This window comes from Nannospalax galili, unplaced genomic scaffold (assembly GCF_000622305.1).
Source record: "Nannospalax galili isolate Female #2095 unplaced genomic scaffold, S.galili_v1.0 scaffold472, whole genome shotgun sequence".
In the NCBI taxonomy this organism is placed as follows: domain Eukaryota; kingdom Metazoa; phylum Chordata; class Mammalia; order Rodentia; family Spalacidae; genus Nannospalax; species Nannospalax galili.
In genome coordinates, this window is record NW_008331487.1 from 727,706 (window position 1) to 740,963 (window position 13,258).

Consider the following 13,258-nt stretch of genomic DNA (forward strand, 5'->3'; position numbering starts at 1 on the left):
GTGTTGGATAAGGGAGCAAGGTGAGCAGGGGCCAGGGGAGCAAGCCAGTAAGCAGTGTTCCTCCATGTCCTGTGTTCCAGTTCCTGCCTCCAGGTTCCTGCCCTGAGTTCCTACCTTGGGCTCCCTGATGAACTGCGACCTGGGAGATGTAAGCTGAATAAACTCTTTCCTCCCCAAGTTGGTAGTGGTCAGAGTGTTTGGTCACAGCAATGAAGAAACAAACCAGGACAGCGGCCATCTATCAGACCTACCACACTCTTCCCAAGGGTCTGCTCCAGTAGGAGAGGAAGAGTTGGTTTCGATGATCAGGACTAGGTGTGCTTTATGCTACATTGGGAGATTCCTGCATATTTCCTATGGATCCTCACAAGCAAGAAGTATTAGTAATAACATTTAGGCTCTGGGAGACTCAGAAATCTGTACAAAGTCATACAGCCTTTAGGTATCTGAACTCCATCTCCTGACATTGACCCCCGAGTACAATTGTGTCCTATTTCTATTTTACAGATACAACTCCAAGAGTGTCTGAGCGGAGGCTTCACTTTTGGTTGGAGGAGGTCTGGGATCTGCAGGGACCAGGTAAGCTCTGGGTAGCCCAGCAGGACCTGTGCTCCATAGCCTCACAGGTGGCAGACATCCATACAGACGGGAAAGGCACCTAAGTGCTTTTGAGCCGCCTAACCAAGCAGACCCGTGCCTGACTATTTCCACTCAAGGGATGCTTACTGGCTCCTAAGGTTGGCTTCCTCATCATCTAACCTTCCAAACACTTATGCAGAAAGAAGGAAAATAAAACCTAAACTTCCCAGACCTGGACCCTGCTAATAATGTACCAACCCTCAAAGGCTGAGTTAGCATGGATCTAAGCCCACCTCCCTACCATGAAACACCCAACTCCCTGCTGTACAGCAGCATATCACCTCCTGAGCCTGGAACCTCCCAGAAAACTGAAGACAAGGCTCTGACTGCTCTGGAGGCTGCCAGTTCCAGCTGGACGCTGTGACAGTTGGCTCCTGACGGGCGACCTTGTCAGCTTAGCAAGGGTGGTACCCGCAGCCTCCCACTTCACTGAGTGCTCCTTGGCTCACTCACGGCTGGCAGCTTGGTGTGTCCCCATGGTCATATGTCTGGGCTCTGATAGCTAATTAATCTGCAAAGCCCTCTGGATATATGACATTTCTGACACAGATGGTCCTGAGTGTCGTTGTGAGGCCTCAAGTGTGACCCATGAGAGATGGAGGTCATCTGCACGTACATCTCAGCCCAGGTGAGCGCACACTTAGCTTGAGGCGTCTGAAGGACAACACCTGTCTTTACTTTTCGCACTGACTCCATGCATTAATGACTTTGAATGGCAACCCCACTGCACCCAAGGACTCCATCCTCATCCTGCCAGGCCTGAATGCCTCATAGAACTGGAGCCCAGGATCTGCCGGTTCCTCTCTGAGCTCTCTCCAAGCTTGCATCCTGCTTTTAGTCCCTGGGTTTGGCAGGTGTTTCCATCTCCTCTAGACTATAAACTCCTCAAGGGCAGGGAGGGGTGGAACCATCCATGCCATCTCTGTGGAGTCTACACTGTATGTCTGCAATGCATGCTATACACACAGATTTGCAGTTACATCCAGTATTCAGCAGCAGTAGTGACCCGTGCTTTGTGCTGGGCCTGGGCAACAGGTAAGAGCATTCCATTGGATGTTCCTCGAGGACAGGCTTCCTTCATCTTATTGGTGCACGGTGCTATTTATACAGTGTGGCTGGGACAGAGCAAGTGCCAGCAAGGCTTGTGAGCAGATCTCAAACACATGCCTAAAAAAATGACAATGTTGCTGTATTCAGTCCCCCTTCATGGACTGGGGGAGAAGGCTGGGTGCACTGTTGAGGTACAGGGAGCTGCAGGAGCAGGAGAGACCTGTATGCCAAATTAACATGGTTCTCCTCTTTGGGACCTCTGCCCTCTCACAGGCCTTGACCCTATGGGGCCTGAGAAGCCCATGGCTGGCATGCTCTCTTCTCTGCCCATCACCCATCTCCCTCTGCCATCAGACTGCAATGGTCCTTAAGCCTGTATCTTTGTCTTCCAGACTCCCACGGTCATAGTAGTAGTTCCTTTTTTGTGTTCCCTTCACCTTGGCTTGTCTTCAGGCTGGTTATTTGACTCCTGCGGTCATAACTGAATCATCCTCCCCAGATACCTTGTCCCAAGCACAGCCACCTGTGGAACTAGCCTCTGACAATTTTCTACTGTGTCTCTATTATAGCAGCTGTGTAAGTGTGGGCTGCCCTCTAGGTCTATGTCCAATGGCTCTGAGAAGGGAAGCTCGGGGAGGGCAGGGTTTCTGCTGGTTTAACATCATGGCTGATTCCCAGTGTCTGGATGGTGTTTTCATCAGCTGAGTTCATTGAAGGGATGATCGGAACAGGAATACATTCAGTAGAACCTGAGGGCTTCTGGGAAGATGCCAAAAAGTGGCCACCTTACTCCTGCTTTCTGACTGTCCCTCTCTCTTAAGCTCTGTCACTCTCCAGTGTGCATGTGGGGGAAAGCTCCACATTGGTTGATTCTGCTTGCCTGCTCTTCCCCACTTAGGTCACTTCCACCATGATCTTGCACCATCTGCCTGCACCTTCCCAGTATGCTCTGCACAAAGCTGACTTTTCACAAGCCAGCTGAGGGCTGTCTAGTACACAGCACCTGCTAAATATAGATGCTACCCTACTGTTTGCAACTCATCTTTGCAAATGACACTGAAACCCAGTGAGGTTTCCAAATGACTCTCTATATTATCTACATTGGCTTTGCTGGGTGGGGTTCCTGGGTCACAGGCCCCAGATTCTGCTCTGTCTTTGTGGGATTAGCTGTGAACTGTGGGAAGTCACTGGACTCTCTGAGGAGCTGTCCACTTTAGGAGGAGGAAATGGCAGGGAGAAGTTTGTAGAGCATCCTCCTGGCACCACTGCCTGCCATTTCCTGATCAGAAGCAGGGAAGTTCAGGGTAAACTTGGGCCGGTGTTCTGGGAGCCTTTCTCCTACCCAGAATCATGTCCATAGGTTTCCTGCTGCAGATTCACACACTATGAACTATATGTTATATACACTGCATACATTTAACAAGATATGTTTATATATATATATTATATAAAGACACATGTGTATTCTAATTACTAACCCACAAAAAATTGGAAGAGAGCCATGCACACATATCCACTGTTGCCCAAGTCTCCACGGAAGTCTGTCTTACTTGTCTTTCTCTCGCTCTTTCTATTTCTACCTCTTGAGTATTTTTCCTTTTAATGAACATTCAAAGTTGAATTCATAATGACCCTTTCCCCCAATACATCACCATGCATGTGCTCCATCAGGAACCTGAACCTTCTCCACAGAGCTACAGCATCATCACCTTGCACAAGAGCATGACCTTCCACTCCATATCATCTGTGTGAAGTAGGGACCAGATAACTCATCACCACCGTGTTCCTTCCTGTTCTTTCCCCTTGACTCGGGGCCCCTCAGGGATCGCCTCTTGCCCCAAGCTGCCATGCTCCCATAAAACTGGGATGTGCTAGTTCTCTCTCAAAACCCTCCTAGTTTTTTTCTGGTGGTACCAGAGCAGAGGTAAATCTTGTGACCAGGAAGGCTGCCAGGCAGCTCTCCTGTGCACCAGCCCAGCTGTCCAATGTCTCAGGTCTCTGGCAACTGAAACTGGCAGAGCTGGGGCTACAACTGTTGCTCTGGGTCCCTTCCGTAGTGACACAAGAAAACTGTAAAAATGAGAAAACTCAGAAAAGAAAAGCTGCAGTGAGCTATTCACAGCCTCCTTGGGCCCAGTGAGCTCTAGGGATGCATACAAGCAAATTCACAGCCCCATCTGCCTTTTAATTAGAAAGAGAAGAGAGAAAAAAAGAGCAAGTTTCTATAAGCCCCGGCCATTTAGAATCAAGCTGACTATATTCTCAAGTGCTTTGTAAAGAAATTAATAAGGCCCCTCTCTTCCCTGTCCTTGCAGAGAGAAGTCTGCTCTGCGTGGTTAGTGAAAACAGGAACCTGCCCTCCTGCCAGCCCTGCGCCTTCCTTGTTTCAGCAGAGGAAGTGTGGGGCCGTTTAGCAACTGCAGTCCTGCTGCAGGCTTGATAGCATGGGTTGTGCCTGCACTCCCTCTCAAGCCTGGGTGGCCCATTCAGCCAGGAGCAGCAGTAGCTGATGGAGAGTTGGTGACCCTATGCCTGCTGGCTTTCTGCTGCTGACTCCCAGGAGAGGCTGTGCTCTGTCTCTGAAGGTATCTTGGGGACCACGGCTGGGAGAAGGTGGGGAGAGACTCTAGAAGCCCTCAGAGGCACAGCTGATAGGGCCGGGCTTTTGGAAAGAGATCCTGAGGATGAAAGAGAAAGGTCCTGGTGAAGACCTGGCCCTTAAACATATGACTGCTCAGAAGATACTGCATGGCTAAATCCAGGAAAAGGAGTGCTGTGCAGGCAGGTGGGCAGCCCACCTTCCTGCCGGGGACAGAGTCTGACTCAGGTAACAACCAGGACTAGGATGACAGCTGTGTCCCTGTGGGCAAGCCACTTAAAGGATTAAAGACCTCCACATTCTCATCTGTGAAATGGGAATGCCAGTGCCTTGTTCACAGAGATGTTGGTCAGATGAGCCGAAGTAGCATAAGCAGTGCTCAGAGCAGGTTCAGACACACAGCAGGTGCTCAGTGAGGGCTGTTGGTGAGGCACCATGATATCTAAACGTGCACAGGGCCTTGAGCATCAGCAGTAGTGCCACATGGAAACTGGTTGTTGGAATCTGCCTGGGGAAGGTAGCCCAGATAATTGACTATGATCTAAGTAGGAAGTAGGCCCATGGCGAAGGGGCAGGGCTAAAGAGAAGGGCAGCCCGGGACATCTCTAAGTTCTGAAGTCATATAATGTTATAAACGGAAGAAATGTGGGAAATTCAGAATTTCCCAAGGCATGTGGCATGCTACACGTTCATTAAGTGCCTGCATAATGACAGAGTCTGGTGTTAGAGAATGGCCTGGGCTGAGGTCTCAGAGTGGCTTGACTGGGGCTGCGTACAGGACTGTGAACCGATGTCTGCCATCCAGTGTCCATCAGGGCCACATTGGTGCTGCATCTGTGTGGTCGTCAGAACCGTCCTGCACTTGTTACTTGCTTTTGACAAATGAGAAAATGAAGCTCAGAGAGTTTAAGTGTCTTACCCAAGGCACACAGCAGGTAGGGATGTAGAAGCAGCTACAGCCTCTCTGGGCTGAGGCAGGGGAAGGAAGAGCCTCAGTGAACATCAGGGACAAAGGACAAAAAGTCTTTGCTGACAAGTGCAATTTGTGTTAGAGAATATACATCCCATAGTCTGCAAATTGTCATGCTGAGGACTGCTAGAAGATGCCAAGTTGCGAATCTCTTAATCAGAGCTGTGGTCGTTTTAAAAACAGGTTGGAAAGTTGTGTGTTCTGGCAACTTCTGTTTTGACTGATAATTTCCAGTTAAAGGATGCTATTCAAGATGCTCAGCACTCTTTAAAAGTAATGATAACCTGTGGGACAGGCACACTGAAATCCATTCAGCCCTCTGCTTCTCAAGCAGCTCTACAGTTGGAGTACTGAGGGAGGCTGGTGTTTCTATCAGTCTTCCTGACTCCCAGAACGTTGTATCAGAATTCCAGGTCTGCCACTAAAGGGCTGTGTGACTCTGGGAAAGCCACTTTGCCTCTAAGAATGTCAGTTTATTTCTCATCAAAAGAAGTCTAGCTTCAGTGCATGTTTGTAAGAAGTGCAGATTACATGTAATATGCAGGAGATGCTAAGTACCAAATCATGATTATTAATATCATTCCTAAGCCAGGCAGTCTACCTGATCCCGCTGCATTCCTAGCAGAAGATTGCTAGCATGTTAGGAAGGGTGGTTCACACTGCACGTCATGCTGGACAGAAACGAAAACTCATCAGTAGAATTCCGTCTCAGCAAACTGAAATGGTTCCTAACACAGAGAACCCTCTACTCAGGAGGGAGCTGATGATGTGCTATCTGAGAACAGTGCGTGCTTCTGAAACTCAGAAATTGCTCATTGAAGGCAGCCTTCATCCACTTCCTGCATTAATAGAGGTGGCTGGGTTGTAATTTTTCATTTCCTATTAAGCAGGAATTTATTTCCCACAGCTCTGCCACAGGCTTGAACTGAAAATTCTTGTTAACGATTTCCAGCAAGTCAGACCAAACCATTTGTTAGCCACCTTAGGGACGAACCTGTTAGTACCTCCAGTTCTGAGTATCTGCCTATCCATCCCGCCATCCTTCAATCAATTCCTCCATCCATTTGTCCATCTGTCCGTCCATCCATCAATCCGTTCAAGCATCCATCCTCCTATCCACACATCCACCCACCCATCCTTCCCGCTATCCGTCTGTCCTCTAAGTAAACATACCAGGGCCACACCATGTAACTTCCCCCCTTTCTCAACCTCCCCAAGTTTCTGAAAAGAAATTAAGTACATCATGTCCAAACCACTTCCTCCCATCCTAGAACCACTCAGGAAGGCTGCAGATTTGACTACAGGAACTCCAGCTGCTGTCAGACCTCGTGCCTCCACTGTACAGTGCCTTATTTCTGTTATCAAACAACTTTGAGGAGTCCTCTCACTTCTCTCAACAGTAGATTGCCTAAGGCCATGATGGAGGACTGGGTATATGGGGTGGAAGGTGAAGCTGAGGAGACTCAGAGAAGCTCAGAAGAAAGTAGAAATTGTCCTCTAGCCATCTTCAAGGGCAGAAGGACTCCCTAGTATGGGCTTTCTGCCCTAAAAGTAGACTACCTCCTTCCTGCACCAGACCAGGCACTTTATACACAACACTTCAATTCACTCCACTGAGTTAATAGTGCACCTATTACACACCAGGCCCCTGCACGGTCTTGGTTTTCAATTGAAAGAACGTGAATTTCCTGGGGTGACATGGAGTCATGCTACATTCTTCCATCTCCTAATGCTCAAGGGTATCAGAAGTGCAGCCTGCTTTAGAGGCAGAGGCATGGGCTCAAATCTTGCCTCTGCTGTTCACTACCCCATAGCCCAGGACAAGTTGAGTAACTTCTCTGGCCTCAATTTGCTCAGCAATGCCAAATACTGAGTAGAACAGTGTGTACCACATAGAGTTGTGTAGGTCAAGGGAGGAGGCATGTTGCACACAGAGATTTCAGAACTCCTCAGTGTGTGTCTGTGCCTGTGACTCCAGTTGCTTGGACCAGACCTCTGAGCCTCGTGAGCAGCAGCCTCGCTTGTGATGAGCACAGGGTGTCCTCCATCTGGTTCTCCGACTCCTTATGGAGCACCAGATGGCCACCCCCAAAAAGAAAATGGCTTGCCCACCGCCCACTCTGGCCGGCCCACTCTGGTACTAAAGATGTGATGCATGGAGAGTAAGGTTAGGGAAATTAACAGGAAATTGAACTATCTCATCCTCATGATGGTGTTACAGTCATTCTTTGAACAATTTCACAACAGAGTCTACAAGGCTTGAGCCCAAGAGCCATGTCTCTGGCTAGACACTGTCCAGGTGGAGTGGCTTCCAGTGGCCAGATGCAGAGGACAGGGCAGTCCCAGGCCCCTTGCCTTCTTCTAAGATCTGTGGAGCAACCGCAGAGAAGGACAGGGCAGTCCCAGGCCCCTTGCCTTCTTCTAAGATCTGTGGAGCAATCCCCGCTCATAAAGTGCCTGCTGTTAGTAGGGAATGCTCTTTGACCAGGGTGAACATGACCGAAGGACTTAGGGTTGGAAATGAAAAGAGGAGAAATCTAAAAGCTGACTCCATCTCCAAATGAGCTCTGTGATCCTAAATGAGCAACTTAAGCTGCCTGTGACTCAGAGTCCTCATCTGTAAAACGGGTGGCCTACTTGGGCATCATAAGTCTGAGTACCTTAATTATTATTCAGACCTTCCATACAGTGACTGCTCATTGCGTTCAGTGTCTTTTTTCCTTTGAAAACCAAGGGGGGATGCTTGTGGGCAGATGGATTCCACACAAGACTGACTGTTAAGAGAAAAATTCATTGAGGAATTGATTGGTTGGTGGGAATGCAAACTGGTCAGCCTCTATGGAAATCAGTATAGCACTTCCTCAAAAAACTAAAAGTAGAAGTACCGTATGACCAAGCTATTCCACTCCTGGGTATGTACCTAAAGGACTCTGAGTCAACAAACAACACGGGCACCTTTATAGCCATGGTTACTACTCTATTCATAATGACCAAGATATAGAACCGACCTAGAAATCCATCAGCAGATACATGGATGAAGAAAATATGGTACATATATACAACAGAGTTTTAATCAGTTGCAAAGAAAGCTGAAATTATATATTTTCAGGAAAACGGGTGGACCTTGAGAACATCATGTTAAGCGAATTAAGTAAGTCTCGGAAAAGACAAATTCACATTTTCTCCCATATGTAGAACCTGATATCTCTATAAATATATAAACATGCATACACACATGCATGCCAAGAAGGTAGAAGAGTAAAGGGACTAAAGACAGGGGAAGCAAACAGGGAAAGGTGATGGGGGTGAAGCAGTCAATGCACACAATACTGGAACTGCCATAAATATTTGGGAGCTCATATCTAATCCTTAAAAGATTTTAGGGTTACCTCTTCAGAGGGGGGAATGTTGGAGGGGAGGGAGTGGGCATGGATTTGATCAAAACACCTTATATGCATGTATGAAATTCTCAATAAAATTTTTGTAAAAATTAAACAAAAAGAAAATGCCATATGAACCCATCATGTTGTATTATAAATAAAACTAATCAGTAATTTTTATTTCTTAAAAAGGATCTATGGGTTCCAGCTTCTTGGAGCCAGTTGGAACTGCTGGAGGTCATTGGGCAGGCACATCCAGAGATGTCAGATGGGAAGCCAGAATTCTACTTCAGAGGGAGAATTTACACCATGGAAACTGGCAAGCCCTAAAAACTGGAGACTTCCCAGCACTAATTGCTAAATCTCCAGATTCAAGTTGGGGATAGTCAGAAAGGGCCATGACCCCAATACTCAGCCAAGAGTCTGGAGTCAGAATTCAGCCTGTGACAGTAGCTCTGGGCTCTTGTGGAAGGATTGCTACCTGAGTAAATCCCACTAGACCTGGCCTGGCCTGGCCTGTGCTCTGATGGGTGACTCACAGGGAAGGGTCGGTCATCTGTGCATACAGCATGGGGCACAACTCAGATTTCTATCTTGTGGATAGAATTGTGACTAATTCTGGTGACTCATATATATGAATGAAGAGCAAAGGGAAATTTGCTGGGAAACATGACATCATGAAGAAATCACAGGCTTGTCAGTTGTGGGGCTGAGATTTCTATGTACTTGTCAGGGTCTCCCTGGAAGTCTCTCAGTCATCTTCTGCTATAATGGAATCTACATTTTCCAAGGCCCCATGATATAAAAGACCTGCTCCCTAGTTACCATGTGCCCCTGTTGGTGCTAGCTGCTGTCCCCCTTAGCTGTAGCTGTAGCTTGGTGTAACCTACTCCCAGGTTATGCAGGTGTCAGGACTTGGACTGGGTGCAAACTCATTGATAACATTTTTTCCAGACACTGTGTTCTGAGTCCATCAGAGTGACAGACTAAATGTCACCTGGCCCCACTACCTGTGGCTCTGGGACTCAACTAGAAAAGTTGAAGGAGTAGGAAAACACTGAACAGGGAGACTTTTTATTCAACAGAGTATTGAGGCCATGCCCTGTCCCTTTGCCTTGAAGTATCCGGGTCACTGAGGATGCCCTTTATCAGAATGGTGCTGAGCTGTGGGGACTATGCAATCCATCCATTAAGATGTGTGTGTGTGTGTGTGTGTGCGCACGTGTGTGCTATACATACACACACATATACATGTGTGTATGATTTTAAGTGTGTGTGTGTGTGTGTGTATGTATATATCCATTAATATATTTAAGATATTTAGTGACTTAACAAGGAGTAAAACTGTCATTTGCCTCAGTATTGGCCAGCCTCACACCTGGCCTCTTTTTATTGTATCTTAACATAACTATGAAATCTGTTAACCATAATATAGTTTTAGGGAAAAGGCCAGCCTCCCTGGTAGATCTATGAAATGTTCTTCAAGGAGCCCAAGGGTAAAAGGTGTCAGAACTCAGGGACTTAGGCTCATAAGCAGTCATATCAGGCCAGGCAAGCAGACCAACATAAGGGCAATGGGTCTCTCTTAGTGAACAGGCAACTATGCGTCTTTGAGTAGGTTGCTTGCCTCACTTAACTTTTCCTTTGTAGATACATTGCTGTGTGACATCCTGGGCTTGAAGTAGTCTATTAACATAATGGGGGGACAAGAGGCCAAACCCTCATCCCGGCCAGCAGCTAGCTTTGTCTACTTTGTAAACTGAGCTTCTCAGGAAACTTCCTTTAAAACAATTTATTTGGACCAAGAGATTTGAACCATTTTGGACTAGGTGTGTCCAACCCTTTCAACCCTGCAAAGCAATGTTAACATCTCCAAAGTTCACACTAGAACTGCACAATAGAATTTTTAAAAATGTCTCATAATGTTTTAAGTAAATTTACAATTTTGTGTTAGGCCACATTCACATCTATCTTTGGCTACCTGCACCCACTAGCTGGGGCCTGGTATGCCTTGGAAGATCCTAAGTTGTCTTTCCCAGCAGGCCTTTCACACTCTGGCAGTGAGTCAGGTCCAGGAAGGCTGGATCAGGAGGGGCAGGTGCCTGACTGTGTGGTTGTTGGATCCATGTAGATCTCACCCTTGCTTGGTGCCCAGCAACCTGAGGAAGTGGCCCAGCCCATATTTTCAGTATGGGAATAGGGAACATGGGTAACAGGACAAACCAGCAGGTGTACCTGCCCTGCAAGGAGGGCAAGCAGCAGTGAGGTCAAAGGGCAGGCAGCCCTGGCAGCCCCCTGACCCCCACTCAGGGAGAGGCACCTGCTGATTGAGGCCAGGATGTGGTGGGGTGTCCCCGGAAATCCTGCCAGGCTCTCAGTGGAGCTCTGCACTAAGCCCCTGTGACTGCTCTTATTTTCTCTGAAACAAACTGTCAGACCCAAGGCAGCACTGAGAAAGTCTCAAGCTGACTGTGGGATCACAGGGCAGTCATGGAGAGGTGGGTAGGTGAGGCAGGATGGTCTAGAGAGAATGAGGGACAAGTCCGGCTGACACAAAGAGTTAATTAATGACATCTGCCATTGGTAAATGTTTTGCTGTCATTTATCAAACACACCACTGCTTTAAATATGCATAGTAATTTAATTACTGAAACAACTCTGCGCAGCATACATTTGTATCTCAAATTAGTAGAGATGAACAGAGAGGTTCAGAGAACTGAAAGAAGTAGCCAGAGGACATATTGCCAGTAAATGGGGAGCTAAGACCTGGACTAACACTAACCCCACTCTGCAGACCCTAACGGTGGCTCCCCATCTTCTCCAAACTTGAAGCATGACAACAGTTCATGCACATAGGGCAAATGTGGAGGTTCCAGAGAAGAGTAGAGCTGAAACTCACATGTCCACCTACAGTAACACTCACTACCCCGAGAGCCCTTGGGAACTCCTGGGTAAGTTTCACTGACTGCCCCAGTTGATGGCAGCAGACCTTCACTGGCTTCTCTCCTGTCCCTTCTGCTTTCCACAGTGGATGACCAAGCTCGGGGTTCCAATCATGGTCATGTGACATTCAACAGGCCCCTTAACTTCCTTCTTGCTCGCACAAATTGTTTTCCCCAAAGTTTACAGATGCCAAAGTTTGTTTAGGTGACTTTTTAAATATTTATTTTATATTTATCTTATACATATGAATGTTTTTCCTGCATGTATGTATGCATACCATGTGTATGCCTGGTACCCATGGAGACCAGAAGAGGGCATCTGATCTTCTGGAATTGGAGTTACAGAGGGTTGTGAGCCAACTTATGGGGTATTAGGAATCCAACCCAGGTCCATTGTAAGAACGGCAAGTGCGCTTCGCCACCAAGCCAATTCTCCAGCCCCATTCTTGGGGTGACTTTTAAGAGTCCCTTTCCTATTGTCTTCCAAGACTAGGAGAAAGGGCAGGAGGCCTGGTCAGTGCTACTGCTGGGTGGGAGGGGATGTAGAGACAATGTGGGTTTGGGATCCAGACAGCCCTGCTTTGACCCCTGCTGTTACCTCTGGCTAGTCCAGCTAGTTCAGAGCATTTGGCTAGTTTGAACTGGGCAAGTAGTTAGGTACAATGGCTGCACCATACTCAGACAGGTGTAGCACAGGGCACGGTGGTCATTCCAAATGTCATTTGAGGTTAGGGGTGACATAAGGTTTCTCCCCAGTGGCCTCTGGCCCCCATGCCTTAGTTGGTCCCAGGAGAGGGCTCACAGCTGCCCCACATAGAGGAGATAGCTCACCCTGAAGGGAAGGCAGCCTCTTAGGTTTCACACTTATACGGTGACCAAGCTTGGCTCTGTGTGCCCTGAGGGTGGATCCCTGTTTTGCCCATGGTTGAAGTTCCTCAAGTTCTCTCCCTTTGGAGTCCTGAAAAGGGCACAGACAATCATCCTTCCCACAGCCGGGCATGGGCAGTAAACGTGCCAAGCAGCAAGGAGCACAGATACTGTCATGGGATGCCACCTTGGAGCAGAAGGCCGGGGACAGGTGGACCCTCTACACAGATGCAGACCCACAGTGGAAGGGCCCAGCTCTGGGCAGGCGGAAACCCCACCAAGAAGAGCTGCTGGAGGTATAGCCACTGTCCTGGTGGCAGCTTCCACAGGCCTGTGACATTTCTTCCCCCGGTGCCACTCAAAGTGTGGTCAGTCACCCACTGCTTAGTGTGCTCCAGAGGACAGGCAGCGGCATGAACCTGGCAAAGGACCCTGGGCAAGGGGGCCCATGACCACCCCCCCAAAGAATAAAAGACGAGAGTCTGTTCCCAGGGATGCCAGTGAGAAGGTTGGGCCTGGCATACACTATCTACCTTCCTATGATCCCAGAGAATCTAAGGATAGTGTTTGTGTTCTCTCCAATGGGACTGTAAAAATTACGACTCTTTTCTCTTATTAATAATCTTCAAGGAGCCAAGAGCCTTGATTGCTGGAATGAAGTGGGGTTAAAGGCTCACTCTCTGGAGAACAGCTCTTCCACAGCTCTCATTTTTTTCAGAAGAGGAAACTGAGGCTCAAGGCCACACAAAGAAAACAGCATTGGCCTCAAACTGGAGGGAGAATAAAGTGACAAGCCACTGTGCTCCTTCAA

General features: G+C 48.0%; 2 protein-coding genes across 3 annotated transcripts in view; one reads left to right on the plus strand and one right to left on the minus strand.

The window, feature by feature from the left end:
• Positions 1 to 13,258, minus strand: part of LOC103728506 (thyroglobulin-like) — a gene marked incomplete at its 5' end in the record, with an annotated part of 103,149 nt that overhangs the window by 42,122 nt on the left and 47,769 nt on the right. The gene's annotated exons all lie outside the window — the stretch shown is intronic.
• Sla (Src like adaptor) overlaps positions 1 to 13,258 on the plus strand; it is a 58,106-nt gene that overhangs the window by 20,772 nt on the left and 24,076 nt on the right. Inside the window, exons 2-3 of one of the 2 annotated variants that reach the window (XM_029560327.1) lie at positions 508 to 579; positions 4,005 to 4,274. The gene's annotated coding sequence lies outside the window, so the exon portion shown is untranslated. The remainder of the gene's footprint in view (positions 1 to 507; positions 580 to 4,004; positions 4,275 to 13,258) is intronic. The other variant, XM_029560329.1, reaches the window with a different exon arrangement.